General features: G+C 35.1%; 1 long non-coding RNA gene across 7 annotated transcripts in view; it reads left to right on the plus strand.

Annotated features, from left to right (window-relative positions):
* Nucleotides 1–17,753, plus strand: part of LOC102901880 — a 222,595-nt gene that overhangs the window by 156,353 nt on the left and 48,489 nt on the right. For 3 of the 7 annotated variants that reach the window (XR_006584929.1, XR_006584931.1, XR_006584935.1), the window contains one exon: nt 899–4,636. The exons of 3 other annotated variants lie outside the window; for them this stretch is intronic. This is a non-coding gene — a long non-coding RNA (uncharacterized LOC102901880). Of the gene's footprint in view, nt 1–898; nt 4,637–17,753 lie in introns of those variants that run through there. One more of the 7 variants, XR_006584930.1, reaches the window with a different exon arrangement.

Genomic DNA, 17,753 nt, shown 5'->3' on the forward strand with positions numbered 1-17,753 from the left:
TAATAAAATATAAACATATAAATATGTATGTGTATACATTTACATATTTTTAAAGGCATAAACCCACTAACAAGGTGAATTAGAGTGGAGGCAATAGCAGACCCAGCATTAAATTTTTTGAGACTGCAAACCAGCAGAACAAGATGCAACAGACAAGGCAGAACCCAGAAAGCTGAATCCTCCACAGTGGGAGAGCTGACAATCAATTTGATTTAATTAAAGAATTACTAAAAGGCTCAGAAGTTTGACTAGCGCTAGTGACATGTAGAAGTGTAGATGAAGTTGGATGGAGTAGAATTGTTGAATGTCTGTTTAAAAACTATTAGAATCTTTAGGTCTCCTCCAGATTGCTCCATGTCCTTCCTTTATTCTTCCATAGCCCTTTTATATTATTCTATATTTCCAAATAATGTACTTATATTCTCCTTCATGACTTCTCACTTTCAGATAGTATCTTTTGACTTCCAGCTATTTACTTCCCCATACATTTTTTATCCCTGGCAGTTTTGTGGTCATTTTCGATGATTTATATTTTAACATTTATTTTTTTTTAACGTTTATTTATTTTTGAGACAGAGAGAGACAGAGCATGAACGGGGGAGGGGCAGAGAGAGAGGGAGACACAGAATCGGAAACAGGCTCCAGGCTCTGAGCCATCAGCCCAGAGCCCGACGCGGGGCTCGAACTCACAGACCGCGAGATTGTGACCTGGCTGAAGTCGGATGCTTAACCGACTGTGCCACCCAGGCGCCCCAGCGATGATTTATATTTTATGTTTACATTAGAACTATGTAAATGCTATTTACTACTAAGCCTTAGTTATTTTTCCTGAAAACATTTTTGTTCCCCATGGCATTAATAAGTGACTTACTTTTTCAATTTTTGATAACTTTTGTAGGCCTATATCCAGAAGAATAAAATGATGAATCATACAGGATATTCAGTAGGATAAGAACATCCACATTCAGAGGACTAAGGCTTTGAGGAAAATCTGAATTTGGGAATAGAGCAAGAGAGTACAGAATTGGAACCACTAGGCAAGTCATACTGATTGGGGAGGTTGGATGTCATTTTGGTTCAATTTAATCTAATATGGTATATTCTTAGCACTGAGTTAGGCACTTAGAACACAAACATACTCATTTTCAATACAGTCCATGCCTCCTCACCTGTCACATTAAAGTGCTGACAGAGAGATAACCGCAAGTTATATCACAATGTATTTGAAGAATGGTATGAGGATGGAGGTAATGATAATGAGGAAAAGCTTTGCAGGATCATAAGGCTTGATATCTTTCATGGACAGGTGGGGATTAAGGAGAGATAGAAGAGAGTGAGGTTTCAGACAAAGTAATTATTTACAGAATTGTTTGGTATAATACTTTAGAGAAAATATTTTTCAGTGTTGTTTGTTGAAGATGAATTTGGAAGAAATTAGATCAGTTTGGAGCTATTGAAATAGTCTAGGCAGAAAACCATGAGGGCTTAACCTAATACTTTGTCCAGAAAACAAGAAACTGATTTGAAAGCTAGTATAGCATTCAAATTAATAGGACTGTGTTACTATCTGGATGTTGGGGGATGTAGTAAATTCTTGGGTATTATAGATGCTTTTGTTTGGGGCTACTAGATGGATAAACATGCCATTCACTGAGATAGGCACATAGGAAGTAGATAGATTTGGGTGGGAGATAATGACTTTTGACCTATTGAGTGTATATTATTTCTGGAAGATATATATGAAGAGAATGATGAGGTAAGATAACATGATGAGGTATCAGTGATGTTTTAATTCCTTTTCTTGGAGTCTGTTGGTATTCTAGCCCGGGAAATTTAGAGTATCGCTTCTATACTGCCACGTGAAAAGAAATGATTACAATAAAGCAGATCAAGAGTTAATTCTTAGGTTTGATTTCCAAAAGCCTAGGACTTGCCATAGAGAAAAGATTTCAAAAATCCTCATGAAAAAAATAGATATAAAAAGATTCCTCTTTTGTAAATCTCCTTTCCTCTTAGACTAAAGAAAAGTCATGGACTCCAGGAAGGGACCTCTCATATTCAACTTCACAATATGGAGATTTGGCAAGTTACAGAGTTCATTCATAACATGCAAGAACAAGGGCAAAAAGAAATCTCTTGGTATGTCTAGGCAGATTGGCTAGGCAGAGGGCTTCATGGAATTTCCCATAGCCCTGACTGGTTTGGGATCAGGAAGGTATTTTCCATGTGTCCTAGAGTGGCTCATACATGGCTGAAAATGTGCTGAACTTAGTGAAGTTGGGGGAGGAGAGGTTGCAGCACTTATTTTTGTGGTCTGATGAACAAAGTACAAACTGGGAAAAGGGACAGCTTAGCAAATGACAAGTGGGTATGTAAGCACATTGTCCTAAAACCCTACTGTGCCTCCAGAGTTTATAAAGCAAGTCTAGGGAGAAAGCAGATTGCTCCTTCAACTGATTAAAATCAAGTTTCCATTTTCAGGTGAAATAGGCTTTCAAAATGTAAGTTCAATTATTGAAAAATAAAGAAAATCCATCAAGTTAGTATCTAGCTTTGTAGACTGGGATTTATATATGTTATACACAGTAAGCAATTGGATATGTTTTCCTGGGATATGATTGATAAAGCTCTTTTGGAGGTATTGAGTTAGAAGTCATCAATATATCTGTAGTGGTTGAAAGCCTACCAATAATCAGATTACCTTGGTAACGTGCAGAGCAAGAGAAAAACAGGTTAAGGGCAAAAATCTCTGAAGAACGCCCATATTGAAACAGGTAGAAGGAGTAGTTTATGTCTGAAAGTTTAACATTGCTGGCCTTGAATTTCAATTCAAAAGATTTATCATCTAACATGTCTTGGTTTCATGAGAAATATTATATATTGTTAAAATAAAATGTCTTTCTTGCCTTTCATCATCTACATAATTAAGCTAACTGACTTCTGCAATTCTTTGTTTTATATTAACTTTGATTTCTGTTGGAACAGAGACTTTGAGTGTTGGTATATATTAACATATCAATGAGCTTTTATTAAAAAACAAAAAAACAGTGTTTCCCTACCCCCCTCCCCCCAAAAGAGGAAAACAAGGGAAAAGAAAATGCAAGAAATAGCATTCAAATAACACAGATGAGATTATAGGCAAGCTCTGATTCATCATAAGTAGCTGTATTATAGAGTAGCCTGAAAAGTTAGAGCTTTGGTAGCTTGGTAATTTCTGAGCCTTTATTAGAGTTTCAATTGTCTTCAAGTAACCCATGGTAATAAATTTCTTTTGGTGTGCATGCTGGTATTTTTGAGCACGTTAGAGGTATAGACTCTTATTTAGAATGAAGCTGAAGAGGCTGCCAACACTTCATGTGTCAGCCTTGGTGGAAACTGATGTTCATGTGTTTCTGTCAGTTGTCACCTGGGATGAATTTCAGTTGCCATTGTGAATACAAAGAGCTCACTATCCCATTACAAATTCCCATGAGTTATTTAGTCCTGTCTTTCTTTTTCTAAAGGTTAAACTCTTATCTTTCTGCTAAAAAGTTAGATAATTAACATTCTCACTTACAATGCTTCCATAACATCTGTAGATTATGCACCATTAATCAAGTTCCTCTGCAGGCATGATTGACTTTTACAAAGAAACTTGGGGAATAAATCCTTTCTCTTTAGTAATAACTTTGTTGTTATTATGGTTTAAAAAAGTCCCTTTCTGAGAAACTCAATTTAGAGTAACAGTCTCTAGCTACTTAAAATGGGTATTATAAAACCATATAACAGAAATAAGAGTAAGTGATGTATTTTAGAATCTGTAAGAGTGCTGACATCTCTGCATTAAAAACTTTAGAATCTGTGATTTCCAAAGTACTGCATATTTATACAATCATTTGTATTGACACTTAAATTCTCCATTCTCAAATGACAGAAGCAAAAATTAAGCATATATACTTTATTAGTATTTCAACTTGAATTTAGATTTCATTTGTATAGAAAGGATAATAAAGAAATCATATTTTAACATTGTAGAATTTCTGTGCCTGAATTATTTGTCAAGAGCACCTGCACAAGGCAAGTGCTGGACATTTATAGAATATATGTCCTAGAAACAATTTGTTCATGGAAAAAAATCTGTTTTATATCTGTGATGTTTCCTTGACATTTTCTTTCTGCTATAGGTTTCTTATAATACCTCCTTGATCTGTCTGAGGAGATAGATTGTGGGAATTTTTTGGAAGCTTTAGAGATCTATTAAACATAGAAATAAAACTTCTTCTTTTCCATTATAAGACCTTGTTTTCCATTCTCTCCCTCATGTTTCCTTTTTTCTTTTCCTCCTAAGTGAGCCATAGGAAAAAACAAAACAAAGCTCTTTGAAGAAAATAAATTAACATAAGATTTTGTTGTTGCTGTATAACAGAAAACATACATACATTGGGTCAATAAAACTAGATGTTGTATATTATGTCAAAAATATTAATGAAATACCTTGACCTACAAGGCTCTTTTCCTAGAGTTTGAATATAACACAATTTTCACAGAAAAAGATTGACAACATTGACATAGAGGCATATATATATATATATATATATATATATATATATATATATATATTTGTTAACTCAGAAGTAGACATAGAAATAATTTTTTAGGCAGCAGACCCAGAGTTTTCTAAGAAAGAAGTTATAATTAAAAGAAAACAGGGGCACCCAGGTGACTCAGTAGGTTGAACATCTGACTCTTGATTTCGGTTCAGGTCATGATCCCAGGCATGTAGGATCTAGCCCTGCATTAGGCTCTGTGCTGAGTGTGGAGCTTGCTTAAGAATCTCTCTCTCTCTCTCTCTCTCTTTCTCTGTCTGTCTGTCTGTCTGTCTCTCTCTCCCTCTCCATCTCCTGCTTGCATGCACTCTCTCTCTCTGTCTAAAATTAAAAAAAAAAAGAAAGAAAACAGGGTGGTGCCAATAGATCCTGATCAGTGTACTGATAACATTATAGAGTATATGTATCTTCTAAAAATTAAGAATTAATCTGATCTTTATATTAGACTAAGATCTTGAAAAGGTGATACATAGAATAATTAGCCATCAAGTAACTTGTCTTTATAAAAAATTTGTTCGTGAAAATCATTACATTTAGTATTCACATAAAGTTTGATTTCTAATCATATTGTACCATTCACAATTACCTATACCTTTAAATACCTTTAAAGATATTAAATTGGCTTACAAATTAGCTTGTATTGACCCTTACTTCTTCCCTTTCTGGTGAACTTCTACTCATTCTTAAAGAGTCAAGGAAAATGTTTTCTCTATGAAGGTTTCATCACCCTTTTATTCTGAAATAATCCTTTTCTTTATTATGATCCTTTATTATTTGGAACACAGCGTAATTAATCACATTGCATCTTACCTTTTTGTTTGTGTGTTTTGTTTCTCCATGTTAAATGAGATCTCAGCAAGGACAAGGGGCCATATTTCAGCCACCATATTCCCAGCAATGAGCTCAGTGCCTGACACTAGCAGTCATAGTTTAAAAATATATTTAAAAAGTACAGAAATGTATATTCTTAGTGATAGAAACAAAAAGGGGTGCAGTTAACATTCTGAGCTTAGGAAATGCTTACTTCTTTCTTCAGCTATGAACAGCCTCCATGCATGATTTATTATTGCTTCTTAATGGAAGAGTAAATTAAGAGTAAAAATGAGTAAGAACAGAGATTTAAATTGAAGATTGATAAAACTGTACAATTCAAACATTATGAGAAAAAAAGTGACATAAATATTTAATAAACTTTCACTTAAATGAACCATCATTTAGAAAAACTTAAGAGAAAAGATCATCAAAAATCAAGCATTTGGAAAAGGAGACTGTATTTCTAGATTTATTTTATGTGACCTTTCGCCAATAAACACAGTGATGTCAGAATAAGTGTTTAGGATATCAAGTACCAGTTGTACCCAGAACAAATGACTGAGCATTCTTAAAAGGGTGTTGTACTAAGAGTTCAGCAGATGTAGACACAAGTAATTCTACTTCCATATTTATTCTTATGCCTTTGAATTTAAGTGTTTGTGTTCCTTTTATTCTTAAGTATACTGAGAGCAAACTTGACGAAGGAGATAGAGTAGAAATTGTTCTTCTAATGAAACGTCTAGTGTAAGTACACATAATATCTTAGTTCTAATCCTTCTCTCTCCCCCCCCCCCCATTCCACCTCTTTGTCTCTCTCTGTGTATATATTCTTGTTTAGAATTTTTTTGGTGAATTTTTTCACTACTCTATCCCTAATCATTGGAACAGTGGCTGACACATAGTAGGAACTTATTAAATATTTGTGGATGGATATATATTTCCATATTACCAAGGTAGGTTACACACAGAAACAGAAGACATGGTCCTTTTTTGGTATCTGGTGATACCTAGATGATTAGAAAACCTGTAATACATATACTCTGGTTAGTTTCTCTAAACATTCTTTTTGCTAAAATTAGAAATGCCTTCATTCTGTTCTCCTATAGTATTTGATAAAAATAAACTAATTATAAGACCTTGTGACTAGGGCCATATTGGTCTCCATCCCCAAAGTCCAGAGGCAAAATTGATATGAACATTGCCCTATTTCTTCTACTAAATCAGTTTGAACATTGATTGTAATATAATAAAACATATTTTCTAGAAGATATAAATATTTTCAATATGTATTGTCAGAAATCAAGTGTTTATTGATCTTTGAGCTCCCATGGCAAAGAAAATGCCTATCCTTAACAATAGTGTATAAGATTTATGGGTATCCAATAATTTTAACATTTAAAATAGAAATTTATAAATTTAGAAAGCCATTATTCCAGGACCTTCCATTTTAAAGTGATAGAATGAGATGTAGAATATTTAGGTGACTGAGCAAGGACACATAGTTAGATAATGAGCCCTCAAAAAAGAATTCATTACTTCTGGTTGGTATATAATGCTGGTTTTAGTACACCCCTATTGATCAGTATACTCCATAATTTAATGAAATCCACATATATCCAAATGTAATAACTTAACCATTATTATAAGGTAGAATGAAATATCTTACTATAGAGCAAATCAGAGAAGGAAGCCATGATTTTCTTAACAGAGAAAACCACAACCTCTGTATAGTGTGCATATTGTGGATAGCTCCATCATGTGCAAATTTTGAGAATTTCAATGTAGATGGTCCCAGATTTCACAACCTCTAGACATTATGGTAGGCCATGATCTTCCTTGAGTTGCTCCAATTTCTCTGGGTCTTCAGTTGGATTTTTGTTTTAAATTTTTTTTTCTAAAAATTTAACAGAAATCTCTGTTTCTGAACACAGAATTCTTCAGAATCTGTTTCTAAAGGTTATTTTGTGCCACCTTCAACTGACTGGAAGACTACATGTTTGGAAGACTGATGTGAAATGTTATCTTTGGATGTTGGAGATAATTCTTTAAAGCACTGTAGTGTTTGGAAAATGGTGTTTGAATCAATAAATAATTAAAATAATGATGATCTTTTGGGGAACGTATTTCAAACTGAATCATTGAGTTAGTCTTTCAACATTTCAAAATACCAACCAGAAAGGCAGACAATAGAACATATACAAATTAATATCTTGGTCAGGTGGAGAAGTTAAAAAAAATCCTTTAATAGAACTGAAAGTGTAGCTATTGATTTCTTAGGAGATAGGATTGCTAAAGGCTGAATTGCTTCTATGATTAAATCACAAGCTTCAGCTCTGGCATCAGTGTTTCCTTCAGTCAAAATCACAGAGGATATCTGCAGATCCCTAGAGCTGTTTCTCTGAGTAAACTAGTAAAACATAAATATTTCCCTGAGGGGTTTTGATCCAGTGCTAGATTAGCTGCCTGAAGTTGATCATTTCAGTTTTTCTTGGAGAGATCTATAGAGGCTAGTTACCTACTTGACTTGCCCTTCTGTAGCTGAGAATTAAAATGGATAACAGTCAAAACCTCTGCATTTATTTAGTGCACTGCAGGGCAAGATGGGAAAGCAGGTTCCTAATGTATCAGCTTTTTATGTTTTTTACCTTCTGGGTTAGATATTATTGCTTTTGGTGATTGAAAATGCTATATTTTAGAAAGGGAAGGAAGTTCTGTATTTAGAGCTCAGAATTCATCACAAGCCACTCTTTAATCTCATGAGTAAAATAAACCACAATTAAAAAAACAACCTTGTGAAACAAATCACACACACACACACACACACACACACACACACACACACACACACACCTCAAATCCCTAAAACCCCAAACGTAACTTTGTAATAATGACATGATTAATGGGGTGGGGTGGGAGAACAAGTAAGTTTTTAATCAAATAAGTTTACCGGACAAACTAAAGTTGAGGATATACAAACCCAAGATAATTTAATTTTCTCCAATCATTGCTTCAACAATGCTTCACTGATTATCCTTTTTCCAACCCATAATGACATCTTGGGAAATCTCATCACTTTCCCGTCACTTTCTATTATTAAAAAGTCTTGTTCAATCTAAAACTTCAATTTCATCATCTTCTCTCCTCCCTATACTGACCAAGGAGTGTTTTCATTTCCAGGGCTTTGCCCTTGCACTCTTATTTCTGGATTTGATTACCCCATTGACAGGTGGGAGGAGGCATTGCAGAAATAGGCAATAATCTTTTAACCTCACTGGTACATTTTCCCTGCTGTAAATACTTGTAAACATAGGAATGGTCAGGTGTGGATGTCCTCTGACAGGCATCATAGGCTGCTTTTCCAGGCACAACTATGATTCTTTGGGAGCTATGAGATATTCCTTCCCATGTCACAATCCCAGAGGCAGGAAATTCACTGGCTGTAGTTCCTCTAACTGCTTTTCCTGTCTTCCTTCCACCTCCAAAGGCTTTAGCCCTGTTCTTACCTCACAGCCCTTCTACATTCTGTGTTCAGCTTTCACTGGTGGGGGACCAGGAAGATAACTCAAACCTGACTACCTTTTCTAATTTCTACTTGACTCATAGAAATCTGCTGCATTCTCCATGGATATGCAGGCTCTTCTATTGTTCCTATCTCTTCACATTGTCTTTTCTAGACTATTTATATTATTATTATTATTATTATTATTATTATTATTATTATTTTGACTGTTCATATAGGCCCCAGAAAAAGACTAGTGAGTTCATCGCATAAACTGACTTCCTTCCAGGAAATGCAATGCCAATCTCCCATCTGGAAAGTGTTACTCCTTACTTGGCTATTGGGTAGGATGACCATACATTTCATTGTCTATACCAAATTGCTTTTGACAATAGAAGGGTCTAGAAGCATAAACCAGGATATTCCTGGGCCAACACAGGGATATGTTACCCTATTAATGGGAAGATAGAGAGTACTTTTGTTTGTAGGCCTCCCCCTTGTAAGCAGAGTAAGCCATAGCACTCTCTTCCTAGGATAAAATTTCAAAACTAAGGAGATTCACCTCCCACTTTCCCTAGTATTCACTTTAATGGGGTGGATGGGGCGGGGGATAGGGCAGTGGAGGTTAGTGGTGAGGGTTGCATAGTGAATTTGGCTACAAGCAGGGTGTTTGGCTTTGAATTTTTTGTGCTTCAGTTTAGAATGTTAGGTATTTGATGCCCCTCTGTTCTTGGCTTCCAATCCTTCATATCAGTTATAGGCAAGAGGAAACAAAGCGTAACATCACCTCAAATATAAAAATGTAATTGTTAAAATCAGATATTTCAGGAATCATGATTTAATATAGGATTAATGCAACCCAATTATTTTCAACTAACCATGTGGTAAGTTATGTGGTTTTCCAATAAAAGGATCCTAACACTCTTAAGACTATTGTCTTCTCAATAACTTCCATTCTACAAATATATCATCTATCTCACGTAGCATTGATTTTCTCCTCTTTACTGGATAATTCTCCTCAGCCTACATATATCCCATAATACATTATCTGTCACCTTACCAAAAACTCTGTTTGATTCCACCTTCTGTGCCTACTACTATATATTTTCTTTGCTCCTTTTCATTTCAAAACTTCTCAAAATAATTGTCTATATGTTTTTGAACTTACTTTTTATTTTTTTTCAACCTTCCAAGCTTTATTACTTCTTCTACACTAAAATTGTTCTTGTTGTGGTTACCAGTTGCCAAATCTAGTGCTCACTTATATGTCCTTATCTTGACCTCAGCAGAACTCAATAGTGTTCACCCTCCCTTCTATACATTTCTTTATTTGGGATCTGAGACATAAACACTAGTGGCTTTATTTTTACTTCAATCATGGCCTACTTCAAACTTTTTAAGAACTATTCCAAATTTTCAAATTACAGAGTGATTCAGGGATCATTTCTGAGCTCTTATTAAGTAATCTATTCCTAGAGCTAAAAATATAATCTCTATATAGGTGATTTTCAAATATGTCTCTACCCCCGTTCCCTCCAGACTTCTTGTATAACCATCATCATCTCAATATCTCCACATTTAAAAAAAAATGTTTATATATTTTGGAGAGAGAGAGCAAGTATGAACAGGGGAGGGGCAGAGAGAAGGGGAGGCAGAGATCCAAAGCAGGCTCCACGCTGTCAATGCAAAGCCTGACATGGGGCTCGAACTCACAAACCAGGAGATAATGACTAACTGCGCCACCCAGGTTCCCCTCAATATCTCCACTCTTAATCATCTTAAACAGTTTGTTCAAGACAGAGTTGTTGTTGTTGTTGTTTTAAGTTTATTTATTTTGAGAGGAAAAAGAGAGACAGACAGAGAGGCAAGAGAGGAGAGAGAATTGCAACCAGGCTCTGTGTTTTCAGAGCAGAGCTAACATGGAGCTGGGTCCCATGAATCCATGAAATCATGACCTGAGCTGAAATCAAGAGTCAGACGCTTTATTGACTGAGCCACCCAGCGCCCCCCCCAAGGCATCCCCAAGGTAGAGTTCTTGATCAATTTCCCCTCCACTCTATATTCCTCAGATCAGCTATTTGATACCATAAACATCCAAGAAAAAATCTTGATACAACCTTGATTCTTTTTCTTCTCCTTTATCCCATCATATCTATCATATCTATCAGCATAGCCCAATAACTATTATTCCAAAATTTATAATAACTTGTCCAAATAACTTCAATCTTGAATGCTAACACTATAGTCCAGATAATACAGGCTATCTTCAGCTAGATTATATCCTGACATGTCTAATCATCTTAATAGGAATAGAATCATTTTTATAAATAGAAAGTTCTAAACTATTCATTTTCTCGGACATCACAATATGGATAATTTAATGCTCTCTAGGATGACGTTTATTTTAACTTCCTAATTTCTGCAAATTTCCAGAACATATTTCTTTTTTATCTGAGGAGGATGGCAAACAAAGCCTATAAGCAAAACTCTAAAACTCCCTAGATTTAGGTTTAGTCTTGAAAAGCTTTTTAAAAATAATGGTTAACTCTCATTTACATTTCATTGTAATACTCATACTTTATCTTATTTACACTATTAAAAATCTCTTGGATGCCAAAAATGTTATGTTTTTACTTACCAATTTTATTAACTTGAGTTTTCACTCTGACTGAAATGGAGAGGAGTGGGGTAGGGGACAAAGCTTTTAAAACATAACCACATACAAGATGGGAACCAAAGGTGCGTATGTATAATGGACATTGTGGTTCTTTCCCCAAATCTATTCTTTTGTCTCTAGGTAATTCCCTATACAGCTTCCGAAAAGCCTAAGATTTTTTAAAGGAAAATTGGCTTTATCTCTTGATCTAGAGTTAGGTCAAGTAGCTCAAACCTAAGTCCATTAGTATAAAACTATCCCTTAGGCATAGATTCAGGAGAAGGTATATGATTCACTATGGGTTAATGAGACACGAGCAGCAATTTGCTGAAAGATTTCTAGGACATAAACTATGTCTTCAAGAGAATTTCTAAAAGTAACTGTTCGTTTCTGTGGGCTTAGATTAAGAAGCAGGTAGGCTTGGGAGTTCATAGTAACCATTTTGAGCTGGATAAGTCAACCTTAGGGGGAAGCAGCAATTCAAGGAGGCAAATCCATGATACGGAAAGAAACTGGTTCTTGATAAGATCATCCTGCTGTGGAATTAAGTCACTTCTGAGGCTCCCCGAACAAATGTATCTAATTTTGTTGTTTAAGCCAGTTTCAGCTTTGTTTTCTGACTACCTCTTAAGAAGTACAGTGATTTAGAAGAAAGAGTGGTCAGCTCTGCTTCTTTCAGCATTTCCCAAAATTTGAGAAATGAAAATTATTGCTCTTAAAAGAAATACAAGCACTAAAGAAAGGGAGAAACTTGATAATTTATAACCCCCTTTGAGTTGCAACGTTTTTACCATAGCCTCATTAGTGTGTAAAAAATAAGCATCAATAAATCTGTGTTCATGTGTTAGTACAGACATTATTATAAAAAATAGTAATTGCTTTCCCTTAGTCCTTCAGATACCTTACTTTAAGATTTGTTTGATCACTGAATGGGCTATCCAGAAAACTGATCACAAGATAAAAGCAAAACTTAATCAAGAGGATGCTATTACCAAAGAAACAAGAAATTGTCAACTGAAGTCAAAAAGACATTTTAACTTTAACAATATGATAAAAGCACAAGATCATTGAAAACACACAAGAATTAATTTTCCTACTTTATTGGCTTGGTTTACAGGTGAGATATGTCAAGATCCATTAAAGGCAATCATTCCTTATCATGTGATTTCACTCATATGTGGAAATTTAAGAAACACAACAGATGAACTTAGGGGAAGGAAAGGAAAATAAGATAAAAACAGAAGGAGGCAAATCATAAGAGACTCTTAAATACAGAGAACAGACTGGGAGTTGTTAGAGGGAAGGTGGGTGGGGGAACGGGATAAATGGGTGATGGGCCTTAAGAAGGGCACTTGTTGGAATGAGCACTTGGTGTTATACTAAGTGATGAATCCCGGGTTCTACCCCTGAAACCACTACTACACTGTACGTTAACTAATTTGAATTTAAAAAACTAAATTTAATTAAAAAAATAAGACAAGCATTACCATTGCTTTCTTCACCTCAACACTCTTCTCCAGTCCATTTGAACTTTATATACTTTTAGGTAAGAAAATGAAATCATATTAATATTCATATTTCTTCCTTATGATGCACATTTTAATCTTTGAGCCACTCAGAACTCAAAAAAAATTCTTTCAATAAGAAAACTGGATGTTGAAATAAAAATTTTAGGCTTTTAAAATGATTATCTCCATTTTGACAGTCAAAAATTTAGGATTCAACACTTTGTATTTCTAGTTTGGCTCTCCTATAAGGTCGACCTGTACTGGAATCTAGAATCAGACGCTTAACCAATGGAGCCACTCAGGTGTCCCTAAAAAAAAAAGTCCAATTTTAACTACAGAAGGATCATAGTAAAAGGCATTTCTAAGAAAAAAAAAAAAAACTCCTGTGGGTTACTATTTCAAAATGTTGATATTGAATGTATATAAACCAAAGGTTTCCTTCTCAGTGTTGCTTCTCTTAATCTGCTAGGTATTTAGAATTTTAATCTTAGATATCTCATAATATGTCTTATGCAAAATATTCCTCTGTGATTATGGGTCTCTCCACTGATGCTCTTTGGGACTGCTTTTTGATGCTGTTGATTATCTCTTGTACTTGTAAGCTATAGTCCACTTAGTGAACTAATGGCTCTTCTTGATTGGGTCTTGAAGCAAATGGATAGATCAGATCTTTTATATTTTTTTCACCCTGTCATTCAGCCTCCAGAAGACTAATGTACCAAACTGCAGGTATATGTAGTCAGGGAAGTTTCATAAGGAAATTATAACATAGGAGAGAAAAAAACTTAAGTTCTAGTTAATTGGGGCTTCCCTTTGAACCTGGTATCCAGTTCAAATACATCTTTACAAATACATCTTTTTTTTTTTTTAATTTTTTTTTCAACGTTTATTTATTTTTGGGACAGAGAGAGACAGAGCATGAACGGGGGAGGGGCAGAGAGAGAGGGAGACACAGAATCGGAAACAGGCTCCAGGCTCCGAGCCATCAGCCCAGAGCCTGACGCGGGACTCAAACTCACGGACCGCGAGATCGTGACCTGGCTGAAGTCGGATGCTTAACCGACTGCGCCACCCAGGCGCCCCTACAAATACATCTTAATAAGAAGGGAGACTGCCATGCCCTCCTTTCTAGATCTCTAGTTTGTTATATTCTTTATTTACCCTTTCAAGTTTCTCCATCTGAAATTTGATCTTATTTCTCTCTGAAAATGCTAACTTTCCTAAGATTTTGAGCCTATAATGCTTATACTGTTCCTGAGTCCTACAGATTTAACAGGGCTCCCAGCTTTGGTTAAGTGAGCATGTATGTTTGCAACTTCCTAGTCTCCTAGGTCACAGTCTCAGGGAAGAAGGTTAAAGTAAATCTTTCAACTTTATGTTTCCTTTCCCCCTTCACACCATTGTTCTCACTGTTAGACAAACTGTTAAGAAAACTAATCTTAGAATTACAAACTTTTTTTTTCCTTTTAAATACAGCATCATCTAAACCTATATTGAGGAAAGAATATTTCTTCTATTAGCAAAGCTGTGCACTGCCAGTGGGTCTGCAGTCTTGTACAATGGAGCACTTGGGGTCTGGCATCAACACAAAGAACCACAGTAGCTTTTAATGGTTGCTTTCTCTGTTGGATGGGGAATGGCATGAGTCTCAAATTAATTCCTGGGATTTAGATTCTCTTCTGATATGAAAGGGTGGGGTTGCAAATTCCTGTCACCACATCGATGTGGGGGTTCCTTTAAAGTCAAGCCAAAAGTTCATTAAATTTTAAAAATTTCTTTGCTTTTGTTTTGACTTTAAAAGGTTTTTGACCTTAGGCAACTTATATAATGCCAAGCTTGGTTTTATAATTTAGTAAATGCCAATTATACAAGTTAGTTATACTTCAGATATTAGGAAACTTTTAGTATATTGCATTTTGCTTGTACCTCTAACTAAATATTTACCAAAATCTGCCTTGTTTTATAATTACAAAATTAGTCATGTATTAAGAACCTTATTCAAATAAGGCAATGTTCTGTGAAGCACTGTGAAAGAATAGAAGGATATACATACATATACATTTTCCTGTCTTCTAGCAGGTAGTGATATCCTTGAAAGAAGGGCCTTATTGATTATTACATCTTCTATTACATGTAGGACAGTGTGTTGTTCAAAATAATTCAGAGATTATTCACAATTACAGAGGATGAGAAAACTATTTTCATAAAATTTGCAAGGCTCTTACTGAAGTATATATCACAATACATTGATCTTTCTTTCAAAAGGATCAGAGAATAATTCAGTTCTTTGACTCTTGTAGTGTAATCATAGACCTCAACATTTTAACCAGGACCAGAGATTAGTGTGGCCTTTTTTTTTTTTTTTTTTTTTTTAATCATGGCTTGTTGGTTGTAATCAAGTTGCAGGTTCATTACGTGTGATCAATTAGAATTATATCTTCCCAGGACTTATAGGTGAGGATTATTTTCTTTAAAAGAAGTGTTTCAAATTGTTTAGTGTTTGTCTCTTTGTCTGATATGATTTGTTTGTCTGATATAAATTGTCTGATATGAATTATTTGTTCGATATGATATTGTTTGTATGAATTGTTTGTCTGATGTGAATTGTTTCTGATAAGATATTTCCCAGACTGTGTGTGCTTAACAAATATTAAATGATAATTCTTTATTGACCTAACTGGTCTTGGGGAGTTTTCAAAATTTTCAAGGAAGTGTTTTAAATGCTTTGTGATCTTTAAGATTTTAATATAGAATTATGATGACCTTTCCAAAGCAAGAAAGGAGAAAGTTGCTCCAATCTGAAGCCAAGCAGTTAAAACTGAAATGATTGGTCTCTTTTGACACAGAGATGAAGCTTTTATTAAATAATTGACACACTGTTAATTCCAACTTGTATTATGTGCTGGGGAAGGTATTACAATAAAGCACAAAATGGCCTCTGTGGTATAGAGTGGAGTGGAGAGTCAAATACTGCATGGAGAGCCAAACTAGAAAACTTAGGTTCTCCCTATATTCATAATGTGAATTTTGATGCCAATTACGATGCTCATAAGTTTCTGGTGGCTTCAGCACTGCCAAGACCACAGGAAGGTGGTCCTATAAATAGCCCTATACCATTCGTAGTTCCTATTACTGTTGTAACAATTTACCAAAACATAGTTATTGAAGACAACAAGAATTTATTATCTGACAGTTCTGGAAGTCAGAAGTTCAAAATCCAAGTATCAGCAGAGCTGTATTCCTTCTGGTGGCTCTAGGAAGGAATTCTAGGAAAGAATCTGGTTCCTTGCTTTCTCCAGTTTCTAGTGGCCAGCTACATTCTTTGGCTCATGACCCCATTCCTCTATTTTCAAAACCAGCAGTGTAGCATTTCTGAGTCTCTCTCTTGCTCTGACATTCATGTTTCATTCTTATAAGGAAGCTTATAAGCACATTGAGCCCACCTGAACAATCCAGAATACTCTTCTAATCTCAAGGCCCTTAATGTCATCACATCTGCAGAGGCAAAGTTTCTCTCACCATATAAGGTAATAATTCACAGATTTTAGAGATTAGGATGTGAACATCTTTGGGGGTGGGAATTATTTTGCCTATCACATGCTAAAAATAAAGATATAAATTCTTTTATTTTTTATTATGTTTTTAAAGTTTATTTATTTATTTTGAGAGACACGGAGACAGCACTAGTAAGTGAGGGGCCGAGAGAGAGAGAGAGAGAGAGAGAGAGAGAGAGAGAATCCCAAACAGGTCCCGCACTGCCAGCTCAGAGCCCTATGTGGGACTCGAATCCACAAAGCCATGAGATAATGACCTGAGCTGAAACCAGGAGTTGGATGCTTAACTGACTGAGCCACCTAGGTGCCCTAAATTCTTTTAACGATAATTTTATATTATGATGCTATTTTCAGTGTAGAAGAGCAGAAGATTGTTTCAATATCAACACAATAAATGTAAAAATTGAGCAAATATGATGACTCATGTGGTGGAAAAATTGGGTTTTTGACTGTTGTGGGTTTTAATCATGTCAGTGCTGAGTATTTACTGAAGATTTTGTGATCTACAATTTCATTATCTAGATAATAAGCTTGTAATGCTTACCTCACAGGATTCTTTGCAAAGCCTTATGCTGTGTTATCTATCCACACCTAGCATGGTAATTTCTTGACTTCTAATTCATTAACTATCTAAACCGGAAGAGCTGAAGTTTTAATTGTTAATTCAGTCAGTACATTGTTTGGTAAGTCATGGGCTGTTCGTTAAATACAACTAAAGATAGTATTTGGAAAGTCTTTAGTATGGCCCTGAGAAGGAGGCACAGATGTTCTATCCTGTGCTTTTACCTACTAGGATAAGACAGACAAAGGAAAAATAATATCTGATTTGGCTAATTTCAGTACTTTCTCGAAAGTTCTGGCTTCAAAGCCTTCATCAGAAAGAAATGCAAAGCTAAATGTTAAATATCAGAGAGTATTAAGTCTAAGATGTTATGGGTTGGTGACTGGACATTAAGCTAATTAATGTCTTCAGTTAAATAGATTCTGTTGAAAAGTAAAACAAATGAGAGCCAATAGGTGTTTTAGTCAATTAATAAATAGACTGTTGTTATATCCAGAAGAAAATGGATGAAAATTGAATTCTACATGATAAGATATTATTAGTTTTAATGTTAAGACATATTGGCAAGTACTTCT

This window comes from Felis catus, chromosome C2 (assembly GCF_018350175.1).
Source record: "Felis catus isolate Fca126 chromosome C2, F.catus_Fca126_mat1.0, whole genome shotgun sequence".
In the NCBI taxonomy this organism is placed as follows: Eukaryota; Metazoa; Chordata; class Mammalia; order Carnivora; family Felidae; genus Felis; species Felis catus.